Source organism: Narcine bancroftii, chromosome 6 (assembly GCF_036971445.1).
Source record: "Narcine bancroftii isolate sNarBan1 chromosome 6, sNarBan1.hap1, whole genome shotgun sequence".
NCBI classification, from domain to species: domain Eukaryota; kingdom Metazoa; phylum Chordata; class Chondrichthyes; order Torpediniformes; family Narcinidae; genus Narcine; species Narcine bancroftii.
This window is the reverse complement of record NC_091474.1, coordinates 189,382,884-189,388,883: the sequence shown is the minus strand read 5'-3', so window position 1 is coordinate 189,388,883 and position 6,000 is coordinate 189,382,884. Positions and strand designations below refer to the sequence as shown.

At 40.5% G+C, this 6,000-nt stretch overlaps 1 long non-coding RNA gene across 1 annotated transcript in view; it reads right to left on the bottom strand.

Annotated features, from left to right (window-relative positions):
* Nucleotides 1–405: 405 nt before the first annotated feature.
* The window catches only part of LOC138736886 (uncharacterized), a 39,628-nt gene continuing 34,033 nt past the window's right edge, over nucleotides 406–6,000 (bottom strand). The window contains exon 3 of the long non-coding RNA XR_011340644.1: nucleotides 406–626. This is a non-coding gene — a long non-coding RNA (uncharacterized lncRNA). The remainder of the gene's footprint in view (nucleotides 627–6,000) is intronic.

The window sequence follows — 6,000 nt, the reverse complement described above, 5'->3', positions numbered from 1 at the left end:
GCTTCATGGCCTCGTGATATTTAGGAATCTAGGTTTGATGCTGAGTTTGGATGCTGCCTGTGTGTTTGCATGTTTTCCTTGTGTCTGTGCATGTTTCTTCATGATCCTCCTGTTTCCCTTTGCATCCTAGGATCTGCTGGCAGATTAATTTTCCATTCATTAGTATAGGTCAGGGGTCGGCAATCTTCAGCATTAAAAGAGCTATTTGGGCCTGTTTCCCACCAAATAAAACCCCTCTGGAACCACAAAACCAGCTTGATCCCTAAAATTAAGAAAGCACTGCATATATAGTGTCATTACACTTATGCTATGCATATGAGGACTATAATTTGTTACATTTATGAAATAAAAGGAAATACAAACAAAAAACCACTGACATTTTATTTCAAGCAAAACAACAAATTCTTTTGAACTCTTAAAAAAAAAAGACACTGGCATGTATAAGTTTCAAGTAAAATACACAATGTGGGCCTGTTTGAGTCCATCCCTTATTTGTGGAATTTAAAAAAAATATTCGCTTTAATTAAAAAGAGCAAGCAAAAAAATGCCATTTTGTATTTTATTCTGAAGGTTGCCGTCATCCGTTGATTTCCTCAGTCACGTAGTTAACGGAGTCAACCGCCACCCTAAATATAAAACACAACTACATCAGTTCAGGGTCCAATATAAAAATATATATTTGCAAAATAATAACTCATTAAATGATTTCTTTCACCTAGTTAATGTGACTTCTGCTCCTGAACCTCACTGCATAGCTGATTAATATCAGGCCTGTAAGACGTCACTTTGATCTTCACGCAGGATTACTACATGCTATCATCCGTGAGTCGCGAGCGATGTTTGATTTTTATGTAGTTCATGCTGGAGAAAACCTGCTCACATAAGTATGTGGATCCAAAGATTGACAGGGCTCCGAATGCATATTTTTTTCATGTTCATGTAAGTGTCGGGAATTGAATTCCATGTTTCGAACACAAGTTTGTCCGGTTTGGGGAGGTTTTCAATTTCACTCCATTTGTACTTCTGAGCAAGAATGGCCTTCTGACGAGCAACATCTTCAAGATCAGCTGTCAAGCTTCTGAACTTAGACATCCATAAGTCTTTGTCAGCTATTTCGGCCAGTTCGATCTCAAGATCGGGTTGACTTACATCTGTAAATGCAGTCATATTCAACGGGGATAAATCAATGTTTAGGGAAGTGACAGGGAAGGACAAAATGTTTTTTTTTACCTCTTTGAACTCACAATCTTTCCCCAAACACAGTTTGTATTGCAATGATTGCACACTGTAAATGCTTGTAATTGATCTGATTGTGTGTTTCTTTGAACTCTCTCAAAGGGGGGAAGTGAGACAGCATACCTCTCTGTACATCTCTAGCAAACACTGTCATCTTACATTCAAATGCCAAACCTCCTCCAGCATCTGCAGGGCTGTGCCTCCTTTCCCCTGAAGACTTTTGTTCAGCATGTTAAGGTGAGCTGTCATACCCACCATGAAATGCAGCTTTTCCAGACAATCTGGTTGTTTTAGCTCTGGAAGGTGAGCCCTTTGCTTTCCAGGAAAGTTTTTATAAGCTCCATATACACAGCAAACTGCTTCAGCAATTCCTCCTTGGACAGCCACCGGACTTTGTTGTGCAGCAGGAGATCAGAGTATGTGCTTTCAACTTCCAAAAATGAACGGAACTGGTGGTGGTTTAATCCTTTTGCCATTATTTTGTTCACTATCTGTATGACAAGATTCATCACTTCTGTGCATTCCACTACCCTGCCTCTTGATGCAGAATGCAGTGAAACATCAGCAGTTTTCTATCTAGCAACTTCTGAAGTAAAGTCACAAACCCCTTCTGTGCTCCTGTCATACTTGGTACCCCATCAGTAGCCACTGACACCAAATGGGTGGTGTTAATTTCTTTGGTCTTTAAACAATCTAACACAGCCTCACAGATGTCCTCCCCCTGTGTTTGGCCTTTAAATGGTATCAACTCAATGATTTCTTCCTGTGGCCCAGCAGAGTTCACATATCTGCATAATAGCGCTATTTGCTGAATATCACTTACATCTTTTGATTCATCACAGGCGATTGAGTACGCTGGAGCCAAATTAATGTCCCTAAATAGTTGACTGGTGATATTTATTGTTATTTTTATGGTCATGTCCTTGACAGTCTTTGAAGAAAGTGGCATATCTATGATTTTCTGAACAATTTCACCCTTGTTTTTGAAATCTGAGAATAGATGTTCTGATATCTTGATAAACAATTCTTTTATATATTCCCCATCTGTGAATGGCTTCCCATGTCTGGCTATATCCCGACCTGCCACAAATCTAGCAGTACTTCATCAAAGTATTTTTACTCTGATCAGCTTTCCGCAGCCATTCTGAAACTGTTCTTTTTCTTTAATCTCCAGAAGGGTATTTTTCAGCAAAAGCTGTGTGTTTATTCTGGAAATGTCTTTCAACATTTGATTTTTTGTTGTTTGCTAACTTCTTGCCACATATTAAGCATACAGGTAAACCAGCTTTGTCAGTAGTGAAAGCAAAGGAATCTGTCCATGAAGCATTAAATGTTCTATTTTCATCAGAAATTTTTCTTATTTTGGTTTTATCCATGGTTAGCTTACTGGGGGTCGAAAGTTCGAAACAAGTCACTTGCCGGGCAGTGACAGGTAGCACATACAGTGGTATCAACCACTACAGTGCTGTGACGCAAATTTTGATCGACAAAATATTACAACACGTTTTATTTTAATGTTACAAGATGCTGTGACGCAAATTTTGATAGACAAAATATTACAATACGTTTTATTTTAATGTTACAAGATCACCTTAATCTCTGAAATAATAATTATTACATTGATAAAACTAACTAAATAAAAAAATTAAATAAAATAGCCATTTACTGTATTCACATAATGTTTTCAAAGCCACAGGGAGCCATGGCAGAAGGATGAAAGAGCCGCATGCAGCTCCAGAACCGTGGGTTGCAGACCAATGGTATAGGTTAACGGCAACAAAAATCAAAGAGGGATTGATAAGTTGCAGAGATGGGACTAGCTTCAGCCTAATGGACTGATTATCTTCCTTGTGTGTTGTTATATTAGTAAAGATCAGAAACATGGTTTTTCCCATGGCATTTCAGTAATAACCTTCAGTTTGCAGAACTCTGGTTCCCAACAGAACTGCCTGCTAAACCTAACATGTTCCAATCATTCTGACTGCATATTAGTTTATGACTAGAAGGCCCAAGAGAATTATAACACAAATCTAAATGAGAGGCAAGTGTTGATGAGACGCCATGGTTTTGAACCAGAAATAAAATAGTATATTAATTGAGCAAAGGTGTTAACACAGTTCCTTTGCTCTTCTAATGTGATTTGTTCAAACAATACATAATGTGTAACTTATTAGAGTTAGGTAAAGGGCAGAACATGATAAATGTTGTGCCGGGTCACGCTAATAGCTGATCAGCATTTCAAGGGTCAAGTTTAGATTGCCTGTGATGTACTGGGCTGTGACTACCTTTTGCATGACATTCTGCTCAGATATATTAGTGCTTTCATACCAGACTGTGATGCAGCCAGTCAGCACATATTCCAATGCACAGCTATAGATGTTTGTCAAGGTTTCTGCTGTCATATAAAACCTCTGGAAACTCCTGAGGAAGTAGAGGCTGCGATGTGCTTTCTTGAAAATGACATTAGCATGTTGGATTCAGGAAATTCCCCTGAGATTGTGACTCCCGGACATTTAAATTTGCTCACCCTCTCCACCTCTGATAGCCCTGTGGGATCTTACACCTCTGGTCTTCCCTTCCTAATTTTGCAGACCTGAGGTGCTCCAGTGCTGAATGAGATTGTGGAGAAGATGTCCTTGCCAATCTGCATGAATTTGGGTCTGGAGGTGAGCAAATTCAGGATCCAATTACAGAGTGGTGTACTGAAACCCAGGTCTTAGAGATTGCTGATTAGTTTTGAGAGGATGATGGGTTTGATTGCCAAACTGTAGTCAATAAAGGGCATCCTGATGTATGAGCCATTACTGTCCAGGTTTTTTTGTAGAGTCAGTGAGATAGCAAATTAGAATAGATCAACGTCATTGCTTAGACAAGAGCTTTATATACTTTAACACCAGCTACAGAAAAACACTTTATCGCGATGGATGTGAGTGCCACATGACAGTAGTCACTCAGGCAGGATGCCACACTCATCTTGGGCACTGGTACGATTGAGGCCAGTTTGAAACAGACAGGTGCCATGCCTTGTTGAAGTGAGATGTTAAAGATATCCATAAGTAAATTGGCCTGTTGGATAGCAAGGGTTTTCAGTACTCACCCAGGAACGCACGGGTTTTCAGTACTCGGCTGGGAACTTATCAGAATTTATTGTCATGAACAAGTCATGAAATTCTTTGTTTTGAAACAGCATCTCAGTGAAATCATTCATCTAAACCACCTTACACAAATAAATAAAATTAGTGTACAAAAAGTTAAAGTAAGGCAATGTCTTTCGTTCATCAATCAAGAATGTGATGGCAGCAGGGAAGAAGTTGTCATTGTGCCACTGAGTGCTCATCTTCAGGCTTCTGTATCTTTTTCCTGATGGTAGCAGAGTGAAGGGAGCATGGCCTGGGAGGTAGGTTCTTGAGGATCAAGGTTGCCTTCTTAAGACACTGTCTCTTGTAGATGTCCTCGATGGAGTGTTGTCTGGTGCCAATAATGACACAGGCTGAGTTAACAACACTTTGGAGTTCTTTTTCTTGTCCTGAACATGGGCACCTCTGAACCAGTTAGTGATGCAACTGGCGAGAATGCTCCCCATGGTACACCTGTAGAAGTTTTCAAAAGTTTTTGGTGCCATCCCAAATTTTCTCAAACACCTCACAAAGTATAGCTGCAGGTGAGCTTTCTTTATAAATGCATTGGCATGGAGGCTCCAGGACAGATCTTTGACACCCAGGAATTTGAAGTTCTTGATCCTCTCCACCACTGACCCCCCCAATGAGGACTGGTTCATGTTCTCCTAACTTTCTCCTGAACTCCATAATCGCCTCCTTAGTTTTGTTAATGTTGAGTGCAAAGATATTGGTGTGACACCACTCAGAGAGCTGATCTAGCTCTCTCCTATACGCTTCCTCTTTGTCATTTGTAATTCTGCCGACAACTGTGGTGTCATCAGCAAATTTGTAGATAGCATTGGAATTGTGCCTGGCCACACAGTCATGGGTGATTAGAGAGTAGAGCAGTGGGCTAAGCACACATCCTTGAGGAGCGCCTTTGTTGGTAGTCAGTGAGAAGAGGCATTGTTTCCTATTAGTGCTGACTGTGGTCTTCTGATGAGGAAGTCAAGGATCCAGTTGAGAGAGGAGTGCAGAGACCCAGGGTTTGGAGCTTGTTGACCAGCATCAAGGGAATAATGGTGTTGAAGGCTGAACTGCATTCTATGAAGAACAGCTGTATGTATGATGCTGTTTTTGAGGTAATCCAGAGCTGAGTGGAGAGCCAGTGATAATGCATCTGTTGTCGGGCAATTGTGACTAGAGGTGAATTGCAGTGGGTCCAAGCCTTTGCTAATGTATGTGTTAATTCTGGCCATGACCAACCTCTTAAAGCATTTCATCATAGTAGATGTTAGTGCTACTGGGCGATAGTTATTGAGACAGCTCACTCTGCTTTTCTTGGGTTTTGGGATGATTGATGTCCTTTTGAATGCTTTCATTGAATTCACTCTCCGGAGTATGCACAATATGTTTGGATACTGACAGTAGAGGGTCCTCAGGTGACATGGGGGTGTGCAGTGGTTCTTCCTTGTTCCAGTGGTCAAATCAGTCGTAAAAGGCATTGAATTTATCTAGGAGTGATGGTCTGTTGTCTCCTACTGCACAGGATTTGGTTTTGTAGAAGGTTATGTAACTTAGGCCCATCTACTGCCATTGGGTATCATTCATTGTTTCCATTCTTGTTCAGAATCTCCACTTCACTCAGGAGATAGCTTTTGGTAGA